The following is a 13,145-nucleotide window of genomic DNA, read 5'->3' on the forward strand; positions in this document are numbered from 1 at the left end:
TTTTTCAGCTAAGGTTCCTTCCAGGCTTTTTAAGTTAACTTCTTTGTAGAAGACAGAATAATGGTTCCCAAAATTATCCACATCCGAATCCCTGGAAGCTGTGAATGTGTTCTGTTACATGGCAAAAAGGACTTTGCAGATGTGATTAGGGTTGAGGGTCTCAAGATGTAGAAATGATCCTGGGTTATCTGGGTGGGCCTTAAATGTAATCACAGGAGTCTCTCAATTTGGGGAATCTTCCTGGCTGCAAGAATAGAAAAAAAAAAAAAAAGTAAGATAGATGCAAGGTGGAAAGGATACAGCCTGCCTCTGCTGGCTTGGAGGATAGAGCAAGGAATCCACAAGTCAAGGAATGTGAGTGGCCTATAGAAGACAGAAAAGGCAAAGAGTGGGTTCTCTCAACCGCAAAAGAATGCAGCCTTGCTGACATCTTCAGATTAGCTCGCTAAGACTTGTGTTGGACTTCTGACCTCTAACACTGTAAGATGATAAATTTGTGTCATGTTATGCCACTAAGTTACTAAGTGGTAATTTGTTATGGCAGCAACAGAAAACTAATATAAACCTTTACGCCCAAAGTCCTAAATGCTGATAACTCATGGAATAAACAGATCTTGATTTTGGACCATTTTGAGATGTGACAAAAAGGCAAGAATCACTGTTGTATTTTCAAGTTTGCTTTTGAGTCTGAGAAGGATAATTCTTGGTAAGGTTTGTATCCATTGCCAACTGCGTTATTTTGTACATACGTATGTCAGAAATATTTATTGACCATTGACTATGAAATACATAGTGCTTGGCACATAGTAAGTACTCAGCAAATATTGGTTGAATAATCAAATGAATTTGAATCACACTGCACTAAGTGCAGGGGGTAATAAAATGATAATGATGATACTTGCTCTTTATGGAGCATTTTCTATGCCAAGCGCTGGGCTCAGAATAGATACCATCAAGATTGCTCCTCACAATGATAGGTATGGTCATCATTTTACAGAGGTGATTATATATAAGATTCCTCAGAGAGTAAGTAACTTGGCCAATTAGCGAATAAGTAGCCCAGCTGGAATTCAAAATGTAGGTATGTTTGACTCCAAAATCCCCAGACGCTCTACTCTATGGCTTCTGCTTCAAACATGCAAGATGAAATACCCCGAGTCCTTGAGGAACTTACAGTAAAGCAGGCAAGACAGAGGAGGTAAAGAGTCAAGGTGGTAAGTGCCAGAGTAAAGGTGTATGTTCAAAGTGTCCAGGCGGGTTACTCATAGAGAAGGTAACATCTGAATTACTCCTTGAGAGGAGAGTAAGAGTGCTCAGGGGCAGAGTAGTGAAAGGACATTCTAAGGAAAGGGAACATGGCTCCAGCTGCTATTCTGGGTAAGAAACCACTTAAAACTTTTTGGCGTAGAACAACCACCACATTATTATTTGTGTGGCTTCTGTTGGTTAGGAATTAAGAAAGAGCATGGGGAGAACAGCTTGTTTCTGCTTCATGATGTCTGGGAGCTCAGCTGGGATGACTCAAAGACTGGAGGTGATGTTAGCTGTGGGGCTGAAATAATTTGAAGGCTCATTCGTTCCATGTCTGGTGCTAGACGCTGCCATCAGTCAGGACCTCGGCTAGGCTGTTCTCTGGAACATGTATATATGGTCTCTCCATGGGACTGCGTGGGCTTCCTCATGGTGGCTGCGTTCCAAGAACAAGCATCTCAAGAGAACCTGATGTAAGCTGTGTCACCTTTTATGACCTATCTTCGTAAATTACGTGCTATTACTTCACTTCAGATACGAGTTGGCTCAGATTCAAGGGGGAAAGAACATAAACCCACCCCTGGGTGTGAAAATGGCAAAACCACCTTGTTAGAAGAGCAGGTGAGATGGGAAACATTGTTACAGCCATCTTCAGAAAATATAATCTGGCACAAACACCACGTGTATTTCCATGTGAAAGAAAAAGAATTGCACCTAGGTAGCTGCAGGAATTGAGAAGTTGCTGACAGATTTACCGTGATAGATTGACCCTGTAAAAAAGTTCCAGGTTATGCCTGGCTGGTTTACAGGAAAGGAACTAAATTTTATTCCAGATTTTCTTCTGCTCCCTAGTACAGCTTCTGGGTAGGCGTCTAGTATATCCTCTACTCAGAGAGGCAAAGGCCAGGCCTGAAGGATGTGCCAAAGAGGACTTGAATATGACTGGCACCAACGACACTCTCTGGAACAGAAGGGGAGACTGACCGGCAAACAGGGTGAGCCCCTGACCCTGAGGGCCCTTCCAACTGTGCCTGTGCCCCCTAGTGGCGAGGACTGGGTAGTGACGTGCGTCCAGCAGGAGGAGTAGCCGCAAACCGCAAGGGGCAGGGAGGGCACTGCTGGACTGCTCAGGAGTCAGGAAGGGACTGTGGCTCCTCTCTCTCCTGTATTTAGACTCCAGCCAGGCCTAGCAGGGTCGTCATGGCAACTCGCCTGTTTGCGCGGCTGAGCTGAGACAGGATTCCCTTAGTAACCGAGGAGCCCGGGAGATGATGCTTAAAATAATCTTTTATGCCCAGGCAGAAATGCCTTTGCAGTTTTATTAGCCACGAAGCATCATGGGGCATGGCTTTCACTCCCACTTTATTTCAAAATGGAACAAAATGGCTTTTTAAAGCAGGAATTTCCAACCAAGGGCCAAATGCTGTCTTCACTCTGTGAAGCACACATCCCGCTGCAACCAATGAGCGTCACCGCCAACTTTCTGAGAGGAAATGCTGGTCATTATTATATAAATTACCTTCAAATAGACCCAGCGATCTCTGGCTGAAATCACTGGGCTTCATCTAATCTCTTTTCTGTTTCCTCCTGCAGCCTCACCCAGTCTCTCAGTAGGGTAAATAGTTATGCTTGGCAAGACTTTAACGCTCAGGTCATTTAGCCTGACAGTCCTTGCCTCTGACTCCCTCTCAGCTCATACCGCCTCTCCAATTTTCCCTCATCTGCAAGGTCTGCCCAGGGCCTGCCTCCTCCATGACAATCACCTCATAATGGTAGCCCTGGCTGTGAATTCCTGTCCTGTCTTAGCACCTACCCTATGCACACATGTTCTTACACCGTGTTATTGTCTTTGTTATAAGTAGGGAGAAGCCTCAAGTTTATAAACCAGGTATCCTCAACATGACTGCAAACTCTTTAAAGGCAGGGTAATATATATTCCCTCAGCTCTCCCAGAAATGCTGCATTTATACTAAGAGCTCCAGAGATAGTTGGAAATTTTAGTGGTGATAGTTGCAAAACTTTGTGAATATACCAAAGACAACTGAAGTGTACACTTTGTTGTTTTTTTTTAAGTTTATGTTTATTTATTTTGAGAGAGAGATAGCCAGCAAGCGAGGGAGGGAGAGAGACAGAGAGAGAGAGAGAGAGACAGAATCCCAAGCAAGCTCCGTGCAGAATCAACGCGGCATCCAGTGAGGGGCTTGAACCCACAAATGCGAGACCATGACCTGAAATGAAATCAGGAATCAGACACTTAATCGGCTGAGCCACCCTGGTGCCCTTGAAGTGCACGCTTTGAAAGGGAGAATTCTATTCTCTATTCTATTCTATTCTCTCTAGAATAGAATTCTAGAGAATTCTATTCTCTATTCTGAGAATGGCTTCACAGAAGCCATTCTCCTTCTGTGAATTACACCTCATTAACAAGAAAATTGAACATATATGGAAATCTGATGTGAAATACTGACATCAGGCAGAATTACCACAGCAACCAGGGTACAGGCAACCCCGGAGCCATAGCCGGGATGAAAGGCTACCTTGAGCCACCAAATGTCTTGAGCCACCAAATGTCTTGAGCCACCAAATGTCTTGAGCCACCAAATGTCTAACAGAAGGGAAAGGGCTCTGCCTTGCCCACGAACATGCTCCTTCTACCTCCTCTTTCACCCGCAGGAAGAGAAGCAGAGGACTTGATACACCCATGTAATGGCTAGCAATAGTCTTTTTTTAGAAGTGGGTTCAGGTCAGTGCTAGTGTTTCCATGCACCCGGGTGAATCACTTAGTATCTCTGAGCTTCCTCATCTGTAAAATATGATTTAAAAAAATGTCCTTCCCCAGGCAATAGTACAGCTTAAATGAAATGATGCACACGATGTGCTTAACACAGTCCTTGGCACATAGTAAGAACTAAACAAGTGCTGACTACTCCTATTATTAAAAATATAATTATAGGGGCGCCTGGGTGGCGCAGTCGGTTAAGCGTCCGACTTCAGCCAGGTCACGATCTCGCGGTCCGTGAGTTCGAGCCCCGCGTCAGGCTCTGGGCTGATGGCTCGGAGCCTGGAGCCTGTTTCCGCTTCTGTGTCTCCCTCTCTCTGCCCCTCCCCCGTTCATGCTCTGTCTCTCTCTGTCCCAAAAATAAATTAAAAATGTTGAAAAAAAAAATTAAAAAAAAATATATATAATTATATTCACCTTCTGTTAGATATTACAATAATTACAAAAAACCTTGATTCGTCCTGTTTTTACTTTCCCATTGGTATCTTCTACATGGACAATCTCATCATGACACAATCATGCCAGGTCCCTAACAAGAGGTTAGGGGATCTCTTCATCGTTCTTTGGCCTCAAGTTCCTTTATCTCTGTGCGTGCTGATCTCCTCTCATCGCTACAGAGGTGCAACACGGGCAGGAACAGTGTTACCATTATTAAAAAACACCATGTCATCATCAGATACGCACCACAGTCAGGGAATCAGGGCTCTTTTCTGGACCAGCTGTGCGTGTCAAACCCACTTCTCTCTCTGCCTTCCATATCCTTCCATCCCTTTCTGTCTCCTTGGAATTTGCAATCCCCAGCCCAGGAGCAAGGCAGAGAATGCCAGGCGTGGGTCTGCAAACTTTGCCTTAAAGGAAAACAGTCTCCTTCAAGGGAGTCAGTCATGACGAGAACAGTCATTTGTTTGAGAGAATGTGTCCTTCAGAAATTAGACTGCTGTTATACCATAAAAGTAGTAATACACTAATGAACATGCTCATAAAACATTTCTTTCTAAGGACATTCATATAGTGTCTGGTGTGATGCTAAATGTTTTGCAAATATTATTTCGTTTAATCCCCAGAATAATCTATGAGGAAAGCACTGTGGCCAGAGAGATTAGGTAAATTGTCCAAGACCACACATCTAGTAAATAAACATCCCTAGTAAAGCTATGCATACTTAGCTCAGTCTGGTTTTGAACCCAGGTCTCCTAATTCTCATTCTGCATTTCTTTTTTTTCTTTTCTTTCTTTCTTTTCTTTCTTTTTTTCTTTTTTTTTGAAAGAGAGAGAGTGCAAGCAGGGGAGGGGTAGAGAGAGAGGGAGACACAGAATCTGAAGCAGGTTCCAGGCTCTGAGCTATCAGCACAGAGCCCATCGTGGGGCTCAAACTCACAAATGGTGAGATCATGACCTGAGCCAAAATCAGACGCTTAACTAACTGACGGAGCCACCCAGGGGCCCGCCTTTTCTTTTTTTTTTTTCCACTCTACATGATGCTGGGCTTTTGATTTGCTGTTTTGGATGAGTGAAAGAAGTTATTTGTAAAATGTCTCCTTGCTTAAGTTGTGGCCAGCAGGAGAGGGGAAAAAATGATCTTTAAAGTGAAATATCAACAGATTGGAAGTGTCTAATGTAAAATGTCATTCTGAGTGTGCAAGTCCTTCTGCAAAAGGGAGTTTGGGACTTGGTCAGGCAACCAAATAAAATATATTAGAAATTGATTCCTGGGGAAGTTGAATTTGTCACCTAAACTTGATGCTTTTTCTCATGGGCTCAGGGGAAGGTCCTAGCACTGGGCAGTGGGGAGGCCTCAAGCAGTAGAAAGGTTTCTGGTCATAATGAATGCTTTCTTGCACTCAAAAGTAAGTGGCCTTTCCTGAAGAGAACAAAGAAGCCAGTTCATAGGACAAGGAGCCATTCTCCTTCTAACTTCCCTCAGTTTTCCTCCCACCTCAAACTTCCAGCAAATTTGGAGAACACCGTAATTGCCATTTCCCTCCTGCTTCCAAGAACGTGAGAGAGATTTGACCTTAATCTCTCCATTGTTCCATGCTTATAAATCTGAGTGATCTTAATCCAAGTCCTGAAGTGAAAAATGCAGTGGGTCATCATATAATGAACGTCAAAGGGAAATAGTGAGAAGTGGTAGAATATAGACTACCAGGAAGGAGCACAGTGGGTTTCCCAGAGGAGAGGGGACACTATAATCACCTGTCCTGTTGCCCTTTCCTTGCAGTGGCAACTCAACTGATTTTATCCAGTCTAGGAACAAATTACCTGTATCTCCTCTGTTTCTCTTCCATCTCACATAAGAAGGGAAGTAGAGGCTGGTTGGATGGGCAACGTGTTTGTTTCACTCAACGAATATCCAAGTACCTTCTATGTCCCAAATCTTATGTGCCATCTGCTGTCTGTGCGCTAGATCCTACAGGGAAATCGTAGATGAACCTGTTCTCCAAGGTCCTAAGGCAGAATATGTAGAGTAAAATAGTAATAGGTAGGCCATATATTAATTTAGAGACTTCTCATCCCTACAAGAGTTCAGCGACCAGAAAGAAGTCTGGGAATTGGGTTCTGTTTGTCGCTGGTAGGAATGGAGAAGAATGGCTGTGCAGCACTGTTTCCCCACCCCCTGCTGCCCACTTCCAGCCCCAGCCATCTTTCCTTTCTGCCCAAGGTCAAGCTACATCAACCAGAAATCTTTGGTTGCAAGCAACAGAAATCCAACTTCAACTGGATTAAGTGATAAGGGAATTTATGGGCTTTGGTGGCTAAGAATTCCAGTGATGAAGCTGGATCCGGAGGCTGATGGAGGAGGTCATCAGGCAGCCATCTTACTCTTTTTCTTATTTTACCACCTAGTTCTGCTTTCTTCTGTTTTGGCCTCATTCCCATGAGGTGGCAGGATGGCCTCTTGCCCATGAAGATTCATGTCCTCCCGGTGTAGCCACAGCAAAGAAAATTTTGCTCTCTCCTGAGAGCTCCAGCAAGTCTGGGGTTTGGATTAACATGTTTATCCATGAGCCAGTCACTATGATGAGGGCCATTGAATGCTGCAGTGTTTTGTATTTTTTTTAGCCTACCTTGATTATTTTTTTTCACCATGCTTTTGTCTTCTGGGCTACACAGCTTACCTGGTATACTATAAATAATGACTTAGAGTCCACTTCCTGTGTGCCATCCATTGAGCCTGACATTTTGTAATTTTTGTTTTCAAAAAATTTTTAAGTTTATTTATTTATTTTGAGAGAGACAGAGAGAATGCAAGGGGGGAGGGGAAGAGAGACAGAGAGGGAGAGAGAATCCCAAGCAGGCTCCACTCTGTCAACGCAGAGCCCTACAAGGGGCTCGAACTCATGAAATCGAGAGGTCATGACCTGAGCCAAAAGCAAGACTCGAACGCTCAACTGACTGAGCCACCTAGGAGCCCTGAGCCTGACCATTTAAAGATATCTCAAGTCTTCACAAGAACTCTAAGAGACAGATGATATTGTTTCCATTTTACAGGTGAGGAATCTGAGCCTCAGAGAGGGTAACTCAATTTATATTCTCTGGGAAACATATTTCTGCCTGACACCAAAACTCTTGCTCATAACCATCACGATTCTGCCTTCTTCAGAAGGGTCAGGCCAGCTTGTTAACTATCCTTGCTAGAATGGATAAATGCACATCGTAGGGTGAAGTGCGATCTGTAGAATGGCAGCTCAGCTAAGCTTGTTCTGATCCTGAGGATATTAAATAAAGAGGCCGAGACAGAATGTGGTGGTAATTTCTGGGTCGTGGCTATATTTAATGATATTTTTAGCCACTTTCAATTCATTTGATTCCTATTAAACTCTAAATGAATTAGTTTAGATTATGAAATTATTTTCTCAGCCTAATCCAGTCTCTCCGGGTGTACGTATTTTTAATATCCCACACTCCAGTCCACCTGGGTTTGACATTTGGTGCTCTGATTGCTTTCCGTGATGCAAGGATTTCAATCCCAGTGGATCCCAGCTTGTTGCTAAGGATTTACCTTTGGGCTGCTAATGAATGCAGGAGGTCCTTTCTAGCATTTTTATGTTACTTGGAAAAATCATTCAATATGTGAGAGAGAAGAAAAGATCTCCCTTTTGAAACATAATGTACCTTTTAATCATCTGTGAAAGAAATTCCTTTCTTAGAAATCTCACCCCGGCCATCAGGATGGGAGAAAAATGGGGGAAATCTTGTCTGTTCATTTTAGAGTGAGCCTGCCAACCTTGCGTTTTGCTTTCAGTTTTACAAAAGTGAAAGTTAATGAATATACGCACATGTGCATACATATGTGTACGCACACGTGTGCATAAAGGGAAAGGGCACTCCATATACTATAAGACACCAGTGCATGTTTGAATCTATTTTTTTTTTCTTTCAGAAATTCTTGAGCAAGACTAGAGAAATTATTCATACTGTCAGAACCTGAAGCTGTATTTACTTTCCGGGGAAAAGTATTTTTGTGTTCTGTCAACAAGGCCGCAGTTTTAGGATCCTCTCATGCTCCCAGGAATCCGAAACACACATGGGGTGGAAAGGCAGCCTGGTGCTCCTTTGTGATTCCACGCCGGCTTTTACAATAGAAACCACTGTAAGTTTAATCAAATAGGAAATGCATACAAAACCCCAGTGTTCTTGGGTAAACTTCAGAATTATTTTACTCACCCTGAAGATCCGAAAAGGTCAGGGTCCCAAGCATAGTTACGAATCCCAACATTTCTTTGTGGTGCTCTGAATAACTGCACACAGTGGAAGAACCTTTAAAGCCACAATATGAAGAAGGCTTAGATGTATTTTGTCACCAAAGAAGAAAGGAGAATGGGATTGTGGGGTTAAACGTGTGATATTTTGGGGGAATATGAAGACTTCTGTAAATATTTAATGAAGTGTTTCTTTTCCTCCTATGGGTTGTTAAATTAATGATGCATTTTATAATCCGTGAGTTCTCAGCACAAACAAGGCATCCGGTTTTAAGTGTGTCTTCTTTGCATTAAAATTTCTTTTGTTTGGTTCCAGTATGCAGGAAAATTTCCGTTAAGTACTGCTGTGTGTTCTCGGCTGGAGTTCACGGGGTTCAGCAAAAGAACTGTGGCTGTGATGGTGGGTGTGGGGAGTGGGTGGTGAAGTATGATTTAAAGAAAAACTCAGCAGCCCAGAAACGTGTTAATGAGATATTAGTGGCAGGAGGTGATTAGCAAAAGAACCTGAAGCCACGTCCAAGGTGAGAGAGGAGGCTGGGTTTGGGAGGGGCACCTGATGAGCCACTGGATTGCTTGCTAATCAAATCAGCTGGGCTATTAGAACATGTTTTGTTTTGTTTTTTAAATGTTTATTTTTGAGAGACAGAGACAGAGTGCAAGGGGGGGGGAGGGGCAGAGAGAGAGAGAGAGAGAGGGAGACACAGAAACCAAAGCGGGCTCCAGGCTCTGAGCTGTCAGCACAGAGCCCCATGCGGGGCTCGAACCCACAAACTGTGAGATCATGACCTGAGCCGAAGTTAGACGCTTAACCGACTGAGCACTCAGGCGCCCCTTGTTTTATTCTTAAATTGAGGTAAAATTAAAATGGCTAATTTTCTGTTATATATGTTATATACGTTATGTTAAGTGGACAATTCAGTGACAGTCTGTGCACTCACAATGTTGTGCACCATCATCTCTACCACTCTATTCTATTGGGTTTTTTAATGAAAAGCTGGAGAAGTTTGGGAGATCTCTGGATTATGTGATTGCTTTACATAAACCTTAAGGCACTGACTACATTCTCTTGTGTTGTAAGTTTGTTGTCCTTAATGCTATTTGCCTGAAAATCTTTGACTTAAACTGAGAATTTCTGTGTAATGGAAGTTGATGCACCAGAATCTGACATGTGCTCAGCAGGTGCATTTCTCAGAGGACCGCAGCGAGGTTCTATCACACACCTTATTCCCTCCCATCAGAAGGCACCCCTCCTTTCCTGATTTATTCCTGCATGTTCTAATCGTGAATCAATTGCCAATAATAGGACACAAGAGTGAAAAAGGTGGGTAAGACAGGGCTTTGCTCTGTGGGAGAGACTTAGTTCCAGTTGGAGAGAGATGTTCTGATGGAGGCATGTACAGGTGAAAGGAGAGGACTGTCAGGAAGAATACTTGGCCAAGTCCAGGGGCTTCTGAAGCCAGATGGCACCTGAGCTGAGACTTCAAAGATGAGTAGAAGTCAACTGAGTGAAGGTGGCATGGGAAGCTTCCATAAATACAATGTGAAGAGGTCATTAGCTAACAGTGGGATGGCTAGAGGTGGACAAAAAGTAAAGACCGCTAGGCCACCCCCAACTGACAGCCAGTAAGCCGGTGGGACAATGGAACTCAGATGCACGTTGTGTTCATAGATGGGAAAATCGAGACTCTGAGACATTATCCAACTCTCGAGTAGCAAAGATTGGATTTGGATCCACTTACCCTGGCTTGAAAACACTAGGTATCTCCACTGAACCATGCTCTGGAGGAGGGCACAGAGTCTAGACATATTTAGAAAGTAGAATTCTTTAGGTCCCGTTTGAAGGTCTATTTCACATGTGGGGCAAAGCAGAGGATGACGATGCAAATGGCTGGCAGGCTTTCTGTTTCTTCTTGCCCGTGTCCCTACCTGTCTCCCTCTACTCTTCTACTCTCAGTACTTAAGAACATCTTCATGAGGAAGTCCTTAAATATTATATGTCTTAAATGCTAAGGCATGTAAAATATGTACAATAAGATTCCAAAGTCCCAGAATCTGAGGGCAGCTCTAGGTTGTGAGCAGAACAGACACCATGTGTTTTGCCTCCTGCTTCTTTCAAGCCTCACCCCCGCCCACCCCCGTCCCACTCCTCATCCTCACCTTCAAGCCTAGTGCAGGATTGGTATTTAGCAAGTGCTGGAAAGACTGAAAAAGGGAGGTATTCAAACAGATTTAGAATGAGCTCTCCTGGGCAGAGATTTGGAGTCAGCAGGTATTTTTACCACCACTCCTTGACCTCGTCTATATCCTCCTTCTGTCTCTGTGGGCAGCCCTTTTACAGTTCTTGAATACACCACATTTCCTTTTAGAATCGTCTGGCAATATCCTGCATTCCCTTTGTGGCAGGCAGAATGGCCTGTGGAACATCCAACCCCGAATCCCTAGAACCTACGAACATGTTATATTTCATGACACCAGGGACTTTGCAGATGTAACTAAAGTTACAGATCTCAGGACAGTGGATCCTGGGTTACCTGGGTGGTGCAGTCTCGTCACATGAACCCTTAAAAGCAGAGAACTTTTCTCTGGCAGGAGGCAGATGGATGCCACACAAGCCTGAGAGATTCAATGTTTGAGAGGTACTTACTTGACCCACCAGTGCTGGAGGGGCCGTATGGAAAGCATGGAAGGGATGTGGAAAGCCTCTGGGAGTAAAGACCACTCTCCCACTCCCAAATGACAGCCAGTAAGAAAATGGAACTTCCGTTCTACAGCCACATCCGACAACCTGAATACACCTGGAAGCAGATTCTTTCACCTGGAACGCAATCCTGCTGACATCTTGATTTTGGCTTTCTGAGGCCTTAGCCGAGGACCCAGCTGTCTTCCTGGACTTGTGATCTACGGAAACTGTGGTCATAAATATGTGTTGTTTTAAGCCACTAAGCTTGTGGTAATCTGTCATGCAGGAATAGGAAACAAATACACGCTTTGTCAAATGGTCTAGAGCGAGCAGTTCTCAAAGTGTGGTTCCTGAAGGTCCCCGAGACCCTCCTCACAGGGAGTCTGTGAGGTAAAAACTATTTTCATAATAATGCTAAGATGTTATGTACCTCTTTCCCTGTCTTGAACATTTGTGCCAATGGTGCAAAAGTGATGGTGGGCAAACTGCTGGAGTCTCAGTTCCTGTCAAGAAGGTGGTGCCACACTTTAGCAGAGGCCATTTTATTTTTCTCCGTCACACCCTTTCAGGAAAGAACATGCGGTTTCACTTAAGGATGTTCTTGGTGGAGCAGAAAAATTACAGTTTTATTACGTCTTGACCCTTAAGTCTATGTCTTTTTCATATGCTGGGTGACAGAGCACAAAGCCCTCACACAGCACGCTTGCTGTTGTCCAACCGAAGATGCTTGCCTCAAAGACGTGTGCGCCTTCGTGTTGTATCCTCTATGGGCTGCTTTTTCTGTTTTGTTTTGTTTTTCCTCCACAGAACACCATTTTTAGTTGGAAAACAAAAAGACTGACATAAACTAGAGTTACTCAGATGTGGGTATTTGGGAGATACTTTCTTGAAAATGAAGGAAATGCATCTGTCATTTCAACAGAAACAACTGACAGTGTTTGTTGCCAGTGAAAACATTTGAGCTTTCTAGCAAAGATTAGAATTTTGGAAAACCTAAGTCTGCCGCTATAATTTGACAGATTCTCAATACTTAGTGTGTCTGAGGAGATAGGCAGTGTTATTATACAACAAAAGAAAGTGACTTTTTTTTTTTTTTGGTATTTCGAAATAAACTATGTAAGCATTCGGAACATCTAAATCAGTGAGCGGGTCAATATTTTCCAAGTGATCAGTGTGTGATGTTACAAAGTCACGCATGGGTACAAGAACGTTGAAAATGCCAGGAAGGGTTTTTGATAGGGTTTCAAGTTCCACATTGCAACTAACCTTTAAGAAACTACAACTTCTTGAGATGTGCTGTGGTGAAAAGAATTAGAACAATTATCTGAGAAGGCTGAAAATCCCCCTCCCCGTACCAACTACATAGCCATGCAAGGCTAGATTTTCCTCATTGTACTTCAACCCAAAACATCATTACACAGCAGGGTGAATGCAGAATCAGATATGAGAATCCAGCTGGCATTTATTAAGCAAGATGTACAATGCTGCTTGCCTCACTATTTTTTGTCTTTGAAAATTAATTAATTAATGAATTCATTCATTCATTCATTCATTCATAATCTCTATACCCAACGGAGGGCTCAAACTCACAATCCTGAGATCAAGAGTTGCATGCTTTTCCGAATGAACCGGCAGGTGCCCTGAAAATATAGTTTTTTATGTTATTTTATTTTGAAATATAGTTAAAAAAATTTTTATCATTATTTTATTTTTGAGGGAGAGAAACAGAGAGT

Source organism: Neofelis nebulosa, chromosome 5 (assembly GCF_028018385.1).
Source record: "Neofelis nebulosa isolate mNeoNeb1 chromosome 5, mNeoNeb1.pri, whole genome shotgun sequence".
NCBI classification, from domain to species: domain Eukaryota; kingdom Metazoa; phylum Chordata; class Mammalia; order Carnivora; family Felidae; genus Neofelis; species Neofelis nebulosa.